Genomic DNA, 15,242 nt, shown 5'->3' with positions numbered 1-15,242 from the left:
CGGGGCACGAATCCATGTCTCCTGCATCGGCAGGCAGACTCTCAACCACTGCGCCACCAGGGCAGCCCTAAGCTTCCCGTTTTAATCTCAAAAAACTGAGGTGTCATTCTGATTCCTGATCCTTTTATGTGAAATTTTTTATCTTCTTGGGAAATCCTGTGTTCTGAAACTTTATGATGGTGTGCCTTGGTATGAGTGTTTTTTTGTTCATTGGATACTGGTTTGGGCCCTTTATAAGGAAATTTTCATGTTTAATATCTTTGATTCTTTTTTTCCTCTGTTTTCTTTTTTTTCTTTATGGAACTTGGGTACCTAGATGATGAATATGCTAGATTGATACTTATTTTTCTTATCTTTGCTTTCCTGTTTATCATTTCTTTCTGTCTTAATGGACTTTTGTTTTAATTTCTTAGGTATTTTCTCAATTTTACCTTCTAACCTTTCTTTTGATTTTTAAAGTTTTGTTCACTTTTAATTTCTTAGAGTTTTTTCTTGGCTTCTAATTAATCTTTTTTTATATCTTCCTATTCTTGTTTTAAGGATACTGTACTTTCTGTCTCTGAAGATATTTGTGGTTTTGTTTTTATTTGTCTTTAGCTCCCTGTATTGTTTGTTTCCTTTGAACTCCTTTTTCAGGTCTTTATTTTCTATCTTTCATGTTGGAAACTTTCTTCAAATACCTGATGGTTTTCAACAGTCTACTCTTACTTAAGATAGAGGCGCTGAAAGCTGATTGGAAGCTCTGCATACATGGATAGGTTTGTCACCTTATGGGCTTTACTGAGGTTATGAGGATGGGGACCTGATTGTTGGTATTCATGGGTTATTTCTGTTGGATTGGTTCACGGATCCAGAGAATAATCTTTCTGCCCTTGGGAGTAGGGAGAGGATGGATTAAGTCTGGGCTGCATGCATGTGGGGAGCTGAGTGGGGGAAGGAGATGGGTTCTCATCCTTCATTTGATAGATGATCACTTAATCTGCTGTATTCAGTGTGGTGCCTTACCCTGCCGTCCGTGCCTCATGTCTCTGAGTATGGAATCTCTCTAATTCATTTTCCCCAGAGAATAAACATCCTTCTTCTGCTAAAGTGGCAGAGGGTAGAGAGGACAGGTAGGGGGTTGACCTGCCTGTGCATATAAGTTTAAGGGATCGTGGAACCAACTGTTTCTTATTCTTGTTTTTAGAGTCCCTCCTTCCTGGACACCTAGTACCTCCAATTTCTGAATCTTCTTATCATCATCCTTGGAAGGTTTAGCTTCTTATGTTTTGCTAGGTAGCTTATGTTTCCCTATCTGCCTTTTGTTTGCTTAAACAGACCTGAAATTCTCTATTTTTTTAACTTTTTATTGTGACATAATTTCAGACTTAAAATTCCCAAAATAGTACAGAGTTTCTGTGCACCCTTCACCCATATTCCTCAAATGTTAATATTTTACCACATTTCCTTTATTCTTTTCTGTGTGTGTGTGTATTTATATATGTCTTTTCCTGAACCATTTGGAAGTTGCAGGTATGATGTACCTTTACCCCTAAATATTTCTCATGGAATCACAGTACAGTTACCAAAATCATTTGGAAATAAACAGTGATACAACATTATTATTTAATTTATAGACCTTATGTAGCTTTTGCCAGTTATCCTCATAACGTCCATTATAGCAAAGGAAGATTCCAGACCATGCATTGCATTCGGTTGTCATGTCTCTTTAGCCTCCTTTGGAACAGTTTCACTAGTCTTTGTCTTGCATGGCATTGGCCTTTTCAAAGAGAACATGTCAGTTATTTTAGAATATGTCCCTTGATTTGGGTTTGTCTGATGCTTTTGTGTCAAATTATGCATCATGTTCCAAATTATAGAAATTTAAATTATGCATTTTTGACAGGAATATCACCAAAGTAATGTTGGTTCTCAGTGTATCACATTGGAGGACACATGATGTCAATTTGTCCTGTCAGTAGTGATGATAACTTTGCTCACAGGTTTCTCCAATGGGAAGTTACCCCTTTCTTTTAACGTGTCTTGTGGGAGAATACTTTGAGACTGTGTAAATATCCTGTTACTCCTCAAACTTTCACCAGCTAGTTTTAGCATCCACTGATGACTTCTTGCCTGAATCTGTTGGTATAATGGTTGCCAAATGGTGATTTTCTATTCCCATTCTCTGTCTGCTTTTGAGAGTGATTTTTCTTCTTTAACCTGGAGTTCATGTCTTTAATCAGTGCTGGAAAATTGAGTCATTTTCTCTTTGAATATTACATATCTGTCATTCTCGCCAGTCCTTCCTCTCGGAATCCTATTAAATGTATGTTAGACCTCTTTCATTGTGTTGTCGTGTCTCTCGGGTTTGTTTGTTTGTTTGTTTTTTCCCCTCATGTTTTACACATTTTTAACTCTTTGTGCTACATGCTGGGTAATTTTTTCACATCTATTTTGCTCTTTTCTTTAGCTGTGTCTGATGCGTTTTTTTTACCCATCCATTGAGATTTAAATTTCAACAGTTATTTCTAGAAGCTGTAATTATTTTTCAAATCTGTCTGATCTTTTTTTCATAATGTCTCTTTTTTTCCACGTATGTTTTCAGTTCACTCTTTTATACCTTAATTATTTGAGATACTCACTTTATATTCTCAAGTAATCCAATTTTTAAATTTCTTGTAAGGTCTAATCCTGTCATTTGTCTACTGCCTGTTGCTCTTGTTGCATTGTTTCCTTATATGTTTTATAATTTTGGAATGTGAGTTCATCTCTGGTAAGATTTTCTGTGGAAATCTTTGCCACCCGGGGTAAGGGGCTATTTCTCCAGAGAATTTGTTTGTTCTTGGGTTTTTTTTTTTTTTTTTTTGCTTCTGCCAGGTGTTCCAGAAGTATTGCAGAGATAAATCACTTTTTAACATATTAATTTCTTGGTAAGAGGTTTCCATACTACACAGGGAGAGTCCATTTAGACCCTAAACCTACATGAGGGCTAGCCTCTATGGAAAGCACCCACTGTGCCCAAACTCAGGTTGAAAAGGATAAATGTTTTTCTGTTGTCTCCACATACTAGGGGTGACTTTCTGGACTACCTTCTCATTGATTGTGCAGCCCTTTAAGCATTCTGGCTTGATGTGTAAGTCTCATTGCCAGTTTCCTTCCTTCCTATGCCCAAAGCCATGTCCCTCTTCCGGTATGGGTGTGAAAACCCACACCCCTGCATTACTAAGCACAGCAACAGCCTCTGCCCTCCCCAGGGTACCACGGTGTCAACAAGCCCCTGTGCCTTCAGCTCTCATTCGTAGTTTTTCTTCATTTTTGGTTCCTGGCGATTTCCCATTTCCTGAATATTTTAAAAGACTTTTGTTATATTTTATTCTACATTTCTGTGTGTCGTCTAGCAAGAGGCTCCATCTGCTTCACCTCCCAAAATGTATTGAACTCCTGTCCATCGGTGTCTCCTTGCCTATTATTTTTGCCCTGTGGGTTCATATGCCCTCCCCCCACCCTGGCCCAGGAGGAAGCAGAGATAAAACATAGTAGACAAAACATGTACCTTATTGGAATTGCAGAGAAGTTAAGAATTAAGAAATGTCTGCATTATAGAGGTTGCTCTTCCCACTTTGTATCAACTTTAATGGTGGTGTTACACTCCTGTCAGCTCAAAACTGTATGAAAGATTTGGTTTCCTTGGTCTTAAGTGTGTGGGTGCTTTGTGCTCGGATGCCACAAGCTGTAACTTAACCTTTCCCAAGAGTTTCTGTTTACCAAGCTAGTGAAGTCTTCCTCCATACCATAGCTGACCTCTAAAATACAGTCAGTGGGCCGCCAGCAAACATTTTTATGCCCAGGACAGAGAACGGGCCTCTCTTTCAAACTGTGAGTGTTTCAGGTATGGGATAGTCAGATGAAACTGTAGATCTGTTTCACGTCTCATGAGAAGTAGTAGTTTGAGCCACCATTAGCATTCTTGAACACTCTGGATTATAGATTAGCCTTGTTGACTTGAATCAGATAAGTTTCTAGTTTTTTCATTGAAGTATTTCTTTTAAGTGTTTTCAGTGTACTTATTAAGTAACAGATCCAGGGATGAGGAGTGTGTGTTTGAAGACTGTGTCTAAGAATAATCCACATTTTTTTGCTATCAAACAGCTGAACCATTATTTTTAACATATAAAATTATGAACCAGTAAAATCAATGATGTGTTATATTTGCGCCTACTTTATTATATTCACCCATTTAATTGATTTGACAGTATCTTAAACCATCTTACCATAGATATGTTTAGTGAAATTTATTACTTGCAGACTGATATAACTCATGAATTATTAAAAGCGTCAGCATATGGAATCCACTCTTTCCTCATTCCAGCTTCTTTCAATATGGCTTAGGCTGAGCCATTTAACTGGCTTCTGTCCATCCCACTGATGGAAGCCACAGCCAGACGAGGGTTCTTATAAATGATTGGCTTCCTTTCCAAGCAAGAGGAGGATGAAATGTCAACTTTTCCTCTACCACCTGAAAAGCAATCAGGGGCAACCCTTCCTGCTCTTCTTGACAGTAGTTTGGCTTTATAGAAGAAGGGTGGGCACGGGGCCAAATGTGAATTTCAGTGCTATATAAAGAAAAAAGTTAAGAAGCTGAAACTCAGATAGTAACTGGAATTTTCAGAGGGGCATTCAGATGGGTTTAACCTGTGAGCCTTCAGAAAACTAAGTCTAGCTCAGAAATTCCTGAACTGCAAGTTTTAATCCCTTCTTTCCTGGTGATGATCCGAGTAAATTGAGGTTACTTACCGAATCTCTCTTTGCAGCAATTTGCTCATCTGTAGGACTGGGTTTAGGGATATTAATAGCTTCAAAAGAATAGTGTAGCCGTTAGTGGCTGATTACCAATTACTAATCAGTGTCATTGAAAAGGACATTTTGGAATCAACCTGAGTTCAAGACCATTTATTAGCTTAACATTGTGCTTTCTTATCTCTTTGAAATTTGTTATCCTTATCTGTAAAATGGGATATTACTTATTTCACAGGATTATTATGAGATATTAATAAAATAATATATGTGGAAGCATTTTGTAAGTGGCATTAATGTAATGCTGCTAGTGTAATGCTTTATCACATGGAAACATACATTCTAGAATTGGATGGGACTTTGGAGGGGAAAATTGAGATTTACAGAGGGTGTTGTTTTGTACCCAGATAGGCTCTATTGTGTGTTTTCTGTCGTTTAATCCTTACAACCCAGAAGTAACATTCTGTTGGCTCCATTCTTACAGATGAAGAAAGTGAGTCTTATTTATTTTTAAGATCTATGTCCCCATCATCCCATTTTATAAATGAGGAAATGGAGGTCTGAAGAAGTGTGGTGACTTGCCTGATGCAGAGATTCTCAGTCCATCATTCCATCTATTATAATACACTGCCATGTTTTCACAATAATTGTTTTTATCTTGCACACAGACTTGGCCCTCAAATTAAACAGGAAACACAATAACACCTAATTAGATTATTAGTGTAAATATAGAAAGACTTCTGTCACTGGCTTCATGGTGTATTAGATATGCTAAATGACCTTCCCAACTGAACAACGAAAATGCTGAATGAAGTATGATAAAGCCTGTTGCTAAGCTGGTATAAAAGTAAGATATTTGTCAACCCTAAACAAAGTGAAACTAGGTGTCCTGGAAGGTGAGTGGGGGCCAAAGCTGGCTTTTGCTGCAGAGATTTTGCAGAGTTTGATGACCTGGAGCTCCCTGCCTGGTAACTGTCTGACGTAGGGGATAAGGGAGCAGGATTGAAAGCCTGTGGCCTGTGCAAGTTGGAGAATCTGTCAGGAGCTTCCTGGATGAAGCCAGGAAACTAAAAGAGCCTCTTCAGTGTTAAGGGTAAAGAAGAATAAGTCTGTATTGACCCTGGTGTTGAGCACTGAATTCATAAGCCACCTTCACATGGTTTGTGGTCCAAGTTCGTACTACAGGTGTGGTCTGAATGAACCTTAAGAGGAGAATTTCGTTGAAGGTGGCCCTGAGTTGATAGGGACCAGCAGAAGTAGGCACACATCCTCTCTGGAGGAGCTCATCTTCAATCCAGGTCTCAAATAATTCTTAAAAATAAAGTGTCTATGGAAAATGAGCAGCTCACAGTAAAAAACCATAGTTTTTTACTACATCAGAGTAAGAACCAGCAGAAACACAGCTGCAAGAACTTCAGATTATTAGATTAGATTAGATTATTAGATTCAAAGAAATTGTTCAGAATGCAGCTCAAAGAGATGGAAAATATGAAAGAGTAGTGACATGGAGAACAGAGGAATAAGGTACAACATACGTCTAATCAGAGTTCCAGAAGGAGGAGAGAGAGTGAATGGAAACAGGCCCTTTTGAAAGAATAATAGCTAAGAATTTTCCAGAACTATTGAGTGATACCAGACCTCAGATTGAAGAAGACCAGCAGACCACAAGCAGGAAAGTCATAATGAAACTGCAGTGCACCAAAGAAAAAGAAGATCTTAAACACATCTAGAGGAAAAAGAGACTAATAGTAAAAAAAAAGATTTGGCTTGCTTCTATGACCCTGAGTTAGTCTCTGTGGCTCAGTTTCTTTGGATGTTAGAGAGCCACGATACCTGTTACTCCAGTCCACCCAGATGTGGTTAGACGCATTCCAGTGCCACCATATAGAAAACTTATTTACCAGTACCTTACTGTAAATAAATTGTAGGAATTCTAAGTTTTTAATTTACTGTCTTCCTTGGTTGTGTCTACAGCACTAAGGAGATTTCTAGCCTTTGATTTTCTTCATCTTTCCTGTGTCTGTTTAATGTAAAGTCAGTGAGATTTAGCCATCAGTGTTCTCCTTGTTTTTTGGAACAATCAGTTATTTTTTATGGGTGGGATGAATCAAAGACACAGTGCAGCAAGTAGACTTTAGCCTTGTCTGTCCCCAGATCTTCTCTCTCACAATGTAAGGAGAGCCTGCTGGAAGACATCCTTAGGTCTCTGTGTTTCTCCAGCTTCCCAAGTCAGCACACGCCCAGTGGAGTGCTGTGCTGCAGAGTGGAGCTGGAGAGGTTTAATGGTTAAGGCAACTTGGGCCACGTTACTGATTGCCCCTTTCAGATCTCCCAGCACCCATTAACATAAATATCATCTCACCGTTTTGGACAGGGGACACCACCCTTATGCACGTTAGTAATATGATGCTAATACTTAACCCTTTCATTGCTCTCTCTGCTTCAAAAGCCTTGCCCTAATCCATTGATAGGGAGTCTGAACCTAGAGGAGAAATGAAAGGGTTAACTCCTTTTGGTTTTGCCCTTTGACCACTTCAGGATGAGAGGCATGATGAAATACTTTTCAAAGTCTTCAGTGGAAACACATCATGCATAATTGGAGCAAAAAAGAATAAATCAAAGCTTTCCCCCCCCCTTTTAGTCTGGTAATTCATAATTGAAACCACATTGAGGTAAGAGTTGATAACTTCAAAACAACCAAGAAAACTGCCCTTTCTATCAAGGTAGGGATAGGTAAGGCTACTCATAACCAAGGACTCGAAAGCTTCTATGTAACAAGCCTGTCCTCTCCTCTTTTCCTTTCTCCTCTGACTTCTCACTTTTCTGCTCTGGCATTATACCTTCATTTAAATCAAATATGGGTTGACTCAAATATCTGCTTAATTCTCTTCTTGTCACATGAAGTTATACATAGTGACATTTTTTAAATGTCTGCTGTGGTGAGTAATAGGGATTAAATTTTGGATTATGCTGCTTTGAGCTTGATTCCTCCTGTCTGGAATTTGGTTGGTTTAGGTTGAAAGAGTCCTTTCGTTGGTATTAGAATGTGGTCTTCCTCACTCTTGATTTTATAATCTTCCAGTAGTTCCAGCAAGAACATTTCAGAATGGTTAGCAATGTGCTCACCAGCTTCTTCCACTTTCTGTATGGTAGGTAACCTTGGCTGGAATGGTTTTGGTTAGGCTCATATATGACTCCCATGGCCTTTCTACTAAGGAAGCAAAACAGGATTGCAGGAAGGGCCCAGACAGCTTCCTCTGTGTGAGATTGCCAAAGGCCTCCTAGTTAGTTGAGTTTGAATCCCTTTCTTGAAGGAGAAGACCCCTTTGAACTGGTAGTTGACTTTAAGCCTGGTTTCCCAAGGCTTCTCTTTCAGGGGATCCTGACACCTGAACCCACATCTCCGTCTTGCTGGTTTGTTTGTTTACTACTAGTTCATTCACCAGGGCTTTCCAGAATAAGTGATGTGATAGGAGAGAACTTCTCGAAAGCGGGCATGGTGGCGTGACAGTTGTCGTGGCTCTAGTGGATTACATTAACAGTCTGGATCTCTCAGCTTCCATGATGAGTATTTGTTGTAAGAGTGAGGAGTGAAGCGAGGAAGGGGGGCGCGAGATGACGGAGGTATTTGGGCTCAATGCCGGTGCTCTGTCAGAATGACACACACTTCTCCTCTTGGTATCTCCTCTCACCTTGGAGTGAACAGTTTCACTGAGCGTATCTGAGAACCAGCGTTCCAAGGTACAGCTGTGGTAGCTGGGCTTTGCCTTTTCCTCTGGTCTCTATTGCCGGGTGCCTGGTTTCATGCCCCATCTTGCCATGATGGAGATTTAATCAGGCAACAGAGTTAATTGCCAGCATCGTTTGCTTTTTCCCTGGCAGAAGTCAGAGTCTTGAGTAAATTATGGAGGTTTAAATTTGCTTGATTTCCTGCAGAAAGTGGGGTCAGGAGGTCCCAGACTGTAGACACTCTCTTTGGTCAGCCAGCAGGGGGTCAGTTCTTAAAGGTATTTCAGAGGTGACTTAAATGCTGTTTTTGAAATGTCCTTCTCCAGTATGTTTTTTTTTTTTTTTTTTTTCTGGGGGTTGGTTTGTTGACCTTACCCCAGCGGAGTGGAGTGTCTGCATGAAGGCGTGCACCCCAATTAAAGCTGCCTTTCTCCACGCTGTCCCTGGGCTCCAACGGCAAATGGGATTATGTTTGCAGAGGGAGAAGCACCCAGCACAGAAGCCCAGCTGCAGATCAGCGTTTCCTATTTCTGACCTTTTGAGATAGAACATGAAGGTAGCTGTGTTAATTTATCAGTAAAACAATACTCAGGAAAAAGAAAGTTTCAAAAGAAATCAACAGAAGGCCAATCATGAGACTTAAAAAGAAACTTCTGTCATATGGTCTTTTCATGATGTGGCTTTAGCCTGCCTGACGCTGAGGTCCCTCGTCTCTGCCCTCCTTCCTTCCTCCTCCCAGCCCTGGCCCTGGCGGAATCTGTCCCGGTCTTGGAAGCAGGTCTTAGGACGTGCTGCTCAGTTTGCCCTTCGGCTTCTTTGACCAGCACTCTCCTACTTGATCCCCTCCTCACCTCCTCCAGGGAGATGGAGGTGACAGTATGGACCTTCGTGTGCCCACGGGACTTCAGGACCTTGTTTTAGTACTTGTTATTTGCGTTATAATTTGTCTTTTTACCTAGCTGTCTTCCCTACCAGATGATGAACTTTTTGAGGGGAAGGAGTTTGTTCATCTTCGCATCTTTAACACTATTCTAGGCTTATAGTTTGTGCTCAAGAAATGTGGACTGAATGAATGAGCACCAGAAACCATATTGGTGGGAATGGTTGCTGAGCTACTAATACCATTGTTTTAGCAGACAAGAATATGAATTGGAGCAAGCTAGAAGTTTTTTGTGTTTGCTTTCAACTACCATTCATGGATTTCTGTGTTGAGCCCTCTGCTGAGTGCTTATGTGCATCATCTCATTTAATCGTATCACCTTAAGAGGCAGGTACTGTCATGCTCTCCATTTTACAGGTGAGGAAACTAATACTCACAGAAGAGGCTTTACACACCACAGTAAATGGCAGCATCCAGATTCCAACTCTCTATTAAATATCCTAATCCTACACTTCTTCAGAATACTTAGCACAATAAGATGGTTGGTGAGTATTTTAGATGAATGAACTAAGTTGGAAATCATTTCAGAGCTCATGATGTCACTCATTTGAAAGTACATTAAGTGTTCACACCCATACACAAAGAGGACAGAAAGAACACGACCCAGATCGTTTGGGCTTAACTTAATCATTTTTAAACAAGTTTTTCTTCAGTCGCACCAAGCACTGTGCTAGATGCTGGGTGTTAATAACAGTTATGGCTCCTTTTTTTTTTTTTTTTTTTTTTTTTGCAGTACGTGGGCCTCTCACTGTCGCGGCCTCTCCTGTTGCGGAGCACAGGCTCCAGACTTGCAGGCTCAGCGGCCATGGCTCACGGGCCCAGCCGCTCCGTGGCATGTGGGATCTTCCCGGACCGGGGCACGAACCCGTGTCCCCTGCATCGGCAGGCAGACTCTCAACCACTGTGCCACCAGGGAAGCCCCTATGGCTCCTTTTTTCATGGAGCTTTCAAGATAGTTAAAATATAATGAATAGGAAGGAAAAGAGAAAATTGTGAAAATAAAAACAGTATATTTGGAAAGGAAGAAGCAGAGGTAGAGGATCCAGGTAAACCGGGACCCCAGAGCATGGTAAGGTAAAGGCAGAGAGGAAGAGGGGTTTCATTTAAAACCTTGGTGCTGGGGGCTTCCCTGGTGGCGCAGTGGTTGGGAGTCCGCCTGCCGATGCAGGGGGCGCGGGTTCGTGCCCCGGTCTGGGGGGATCCCACATGCCGCGGAGCGGCTGGGCCCGTGAGCCATGGCCGCTGGGCCTGCGCGTCCGGAGCCTGTGCTCCGCAGCGGGAGAGGCCACAGCAGTGAGAGGCCCGCATACCGCAAAAAAGAAAAAAAAAAAAAAAAATCTTGGTGCTGGAAGATACCTCATGATCACTTAGCCTACCCCCAGCCCTCTTTTGAGACCTGCAAAAAATAAACCCCAGAGAAATTGCTATTCCCACAAGATCATCTATTGGCTACCTTTATCAAATGTTTGTATGTATCAGGTACTTTACATTTATTACCTATTTACTTTCATTAACAACCTCTAGATTGTTAAGAAATAATAAAGACATGTTAATAATTAAGTAGTTATTGTGTTAAGTAATACTACCTAGAAAAGTAGTATTATTATCATGATCTTATAGATTCAGAAACTGAGGTGCAAGGGAGGTTAAGTAATTTACCCAGGTCACACAGCTGGTAAGTGAAAGAACCTGGGTTCAGATTAAGGACGTGTGACTCTGAAAGTGACCCCAAATGTGCTGATTCACTTTTGAAGTCTTTTGCATCCACCTTGGTGGCATATCCTACAGTAAAGTGTCAAGCTTGTAACATAGTAAATGTATGCTCAGCAGCTTCTGTGTTGCCTCCATGTTCATCTCAAAGCCTGTTTTTTATGGGAAAGTGTTGGCCAGATTTCCGAACTTGTTATGTTCCTTTACATGCCCTGTCTCCCCAGCATGCTGCCTTTTCTGCTTCTCCAGTCTTCAAGCCCTGTTTGGTGTGCAAGTGAGTGGTGTGGAAAAATTGAGCACTGAAGACGAGTTACCGTCTATTTCCCACCCACCCGTTCCTTTGTCTCCTCCCCCAACCCATAACCATCCATTTCCCGAAGGGAGCTGGCGTAAGGGATGAGACCAGATCTGTTGTCTCGCCAGAGACTCCGTTCCTTCTCCCTGGCAGCGCCGTGAAACCAGAGCCGTGATGCCTTTCAGCGGGGGTGCCTCAGTTTAAATTCCAAGGGATTCATTTTCTGAAACCAAGCTTTGCATCTCTCAGGGAATTTTCCTCTCCTTTTAGTGTCATAGAGTCATGCAAGCGTGCTGGCATTCCCCACTTCTCCCAAAGAACAGACTTCATTTTGTTGGAGGTTTAATAGTTTTTCCTTCTGTGTCAGAGGTGTATTTACCATTTTAAATTTATGTGTTCCCTTTGTGTCAGTGTTATATATTTGGTGTGTTTTTTTTATTCCATGTACCTGTGAAATCGTAGTGTTTGGGTGGGCCCTTACATATTGGCCCAGATTTGATTATCAAGGATAAAGAAAACCTCCAGCATTTTTGTCTCAGAGAGAGCTGGAAGTAATAAACTCTGGAGTTTCCCACAGTTCCAGTTTCCAGAGTCTACAAATGGTGATGCTTACCCCGGACTCAGAGTTGGAGGAAGGGCCGAGAACCACCACATCCTGGTGTTCTGGAGTCAGATGGCCTGGGCTCTTTCCCACTTCTGTCACTAACAGGTTATGTAACCTTGAGCGTCATTCACTATTTCTTCCTTCCTTTTTGGACCGGTAAAGCACATGATTAGACATCATTCACTATTTCTAGTCCTACAGTTTCATCATCTGTAAAATGAGAATAATAGCTATCTATCTTGGGATTGTTGTGAGGCTCAAATGAGATAATTTATGTAAAGCACAGTGCCTAACAGTTCAGTACTCAGTAAATCTTGACTATTTCGACATCACACATTAAATTATTTTACACGCTTCTTTAAAAAAATCTTTCTTTTTTTCCCACTTAAAATGGTGATTTTCAAGCATATGAGTATTATGTCGGGAGGGGTAGATGAGTGGGCTGGGATGGTGAGAGCAGAGAGACCATGAACCTTGGGGAGTAAGTGTGACCTAAGCACAGGGCTACTTCCTGACCTCAGTTTCCATGCAAGTCAGGAAGCTGTGAAGAATAAGATCGGAGTATAAAATGAAAAGGTGTTCCTACAAAGGTAATTAGATGCAGGCTACAAACACTAAAATCCAGGCACCTTCCTAAGACTACAGCTTAACGCCAAAGCGTGATGTCATGGAAACAAAAAGTCAGCATTAAGAAGATAGCCTTTCCTATTGTGTCTCTTGGTCGTGAAATCTAATTATGGCCTGTTGTGGACATTTTGGCTTTAATATCCTGATTACATTAGGACTCCAGGAATCCCGTTCAGTCTCCTTGAGTTCCCATCCATGTGTATTCCATGTGTTTGTGTACATTTCCTGTCCCACACTGTTACATCTGGCACACAGCTGTTGTCATATACGTGGTGATGGGTGTCCATCAGTGATATGGATGAGGTTAGTGGAGGGACCTTGGGAATCCCAGAGTATGAAAGACTCTAGGGAGTGTAAGCAGCCAGAATAACAGATAGGTCATTTCATATTCAGCCTCCTCTTGGGGAAGATGAAGTTAGGCCCTGGGCTTTTCACATATTAACATATGAATGTGAATGTAATTAATGCCACTGAATTGTACACTTAGAGATGGTTAAAATGGCAAATTTCATGTTATATTTTACCAGTTTTTAAAATTTAACAGTGTAATATACCAAAACCCATTGTATACTTAATTATATCTCAATAAAACATATTGAAAATATAAGAATGCTTTAACAGTCGTTCCCCATTATCAATACAAAAATATTTTGTTTACATTGCTGCGTTAAAAATGACAATATTTTAATGGTAGCAAAGAAATTGAATTTTATTCATTTTATTCATTACTTTTTAAACCTTATTTTGAAAAAAATTTAGACTTACAGATAAGTTGTGAGAATTGTACAGTGAACTCACATGCTCATCACCTAGATTCACACATATTACTCTGACTCTTTATTCCCAGTGTTCAGAAGTGATGTGCTTTGATATGGTTTTTGTTTCATTGGTTTTTTTTAGTTGTTGCTGTTTTATCTTTTTATGTTTTTAAAATTCAGTGTACTCATTACTTATTTGGTCCTTTCAGTCTGAAAATTTGCATCTCATATCTCTGTTCTTAGAACTTAATTTCTTTGATAGTTTTGTTTCTTCCATATTCTGTGTTTTATTTTTCAGGAGCCTCCTATTAGATGGATGTTGGACCTCCTGGATTTTCTCATCTTTTCTGTCCTGTTTTTCATCCCTTTTTGTTCACCAGACTGCAATATGTTATCATCTTTATCCTTCAATACTGCCTTAAAAAAAATTAAGCTATCATATTTTTAATGTTCAAGGGTTCTTTCCTATCTTTGATAGATCTTTTAAAATAAAAATAGCAATTCTTATTTCATGGATGAAAAAATCTCAGAGGATATTATGTGTTGTTGATGTTGTTTAAATTTCCTTCTGCTTCTCCTATTGTCTCTGTTTCCTCTGAGTTCCTGTTTTTCTCTTTGTTCATTTGGTTTCTGTTGTTCATGCTGAAGGTATTCTTGAAATGTCTGATTCTCGGATCTGTTTGTGATTAAGAGGGAAGCACTAAAAACCTGATCAGAAGTTTTGTTTTTGTTTGTTTGTTTGTTTTTCGCAGTTCATCCATTTAATAAACGTGTGACAAGAGCAAAGCCAGGTGTCAGAAATCTAAAGACGAGTAATCTAGGGGGTCTCTTTTCCCAAAGAGGCCAACTATCTGATTGTAACAAAATGATCTAAGCAGGGGAAGGGCAAGCTGAATGGTCAAGTACTGTTGTCGTTCACACTCACATCTCACTGAGAGGGTATTGCCATGTTCTCTTCTCCTATGGGATCCGAGGTGGTTTCTAGGTCAGACTGAGGTCTTCTAGGGCGCAAGGGACAGGGTGGAGAAGGCCCAGGGTGACAGTGCACGTCAGAGTGTGTCGGACATCAGACGGAGAAGGCGAGCGTGTGCACTGGCACAGCAGTTCACCTGGACACATGATCAGAAGTTTTTTGTTTAAGGGAAGCTTGTTGCCCGAGGGCTTCACTGTAAGGTGATGGAGCTTCGCTGTAAGATGGTGGTGCTTCGCTGTAAGATGGTGGCGCTTTGCTGTAAGATGGTGGTGCTTCGCTGTAAGATGGTGGAGCTTCATTGTAAGGTGATGGAGCTTTGCTGTAAGATGGTGGAGCTTCACTGTAAGATCATGGAGTGGCAAGTAAGCCACATGACTGCCGATGTTTTGGGAACTGGAGGAGGCGGAAGGCCAAAGAGCTCATCATTCAAAATATAGGCTTTAATTGCATTTTCCTCTCATCTGTGCCTGTGTTTCCATGTCTAGAGCTTCAGTTTCCTCAGAGAATAAACCTCCCTTCTCTAGCTCGGGCAGGGAAGAAGAGGAGTTTTCTGGCTGAGTGGGTAGGTGATGGGGAGGCTTATGCCCTGGGTCCGTCGCTGCTCCTTACACATATTTTAACTAGTCCTCCTGTTTTCAGCCCCCTCCTCTTACTCACAAGGGCCCACTGAGCATAAGCCCTGAGCCTTTGTGGGGCTACAGTTGGGGCTGGCTTGCCTTGTTGCTCCCCCCACCCTCCGCCCACCTTTTGGTACTTGGGTTTCAGCTCTCACTCTCCTGCGCTGTCATCACTTCTCCAGCCCCTTTCAGTCTTTCAGAAACATGTTCATGCTG

The 15,242-nt window shown here is 41.0% G+C and overlaps 1 protein-coding gene across 3 annotated transcripts in view; it reads left to right on the top strand.

The window, feature by feature from the left end:
- Nucleotides 1-15,242, top strand: part of EXT2 (exostosin glycosyltransferase 2) — a 143,502-nt gene that overhangs the window by 81,038 nt on the left and 47,222 nt on the right. The gene's annotated exons all lie outside the window — the stretch shown is intronic.

The sequence above is a fragment of the Mesoplodon densirostris genome, chromosome 7 (genome assembly GCF_025265405.1).
Source record: "Mesoplodon densirostris isolate mMesDen1 chromosome 7, mMesDen1 primary haplotype, whole genome shotgun sequence".
NCBI lineage: Eukaryota > Metazoa > Chordata > Mammalia > Artiodactyla > Ziphiidae > Mesoplodon > Mesoplodon densirostris.
The sequence above is the reverse complement of the archived record's forward strand: the minus strand, read 5'-3'. Positions and strand labels throughout refer to the sequence as shown.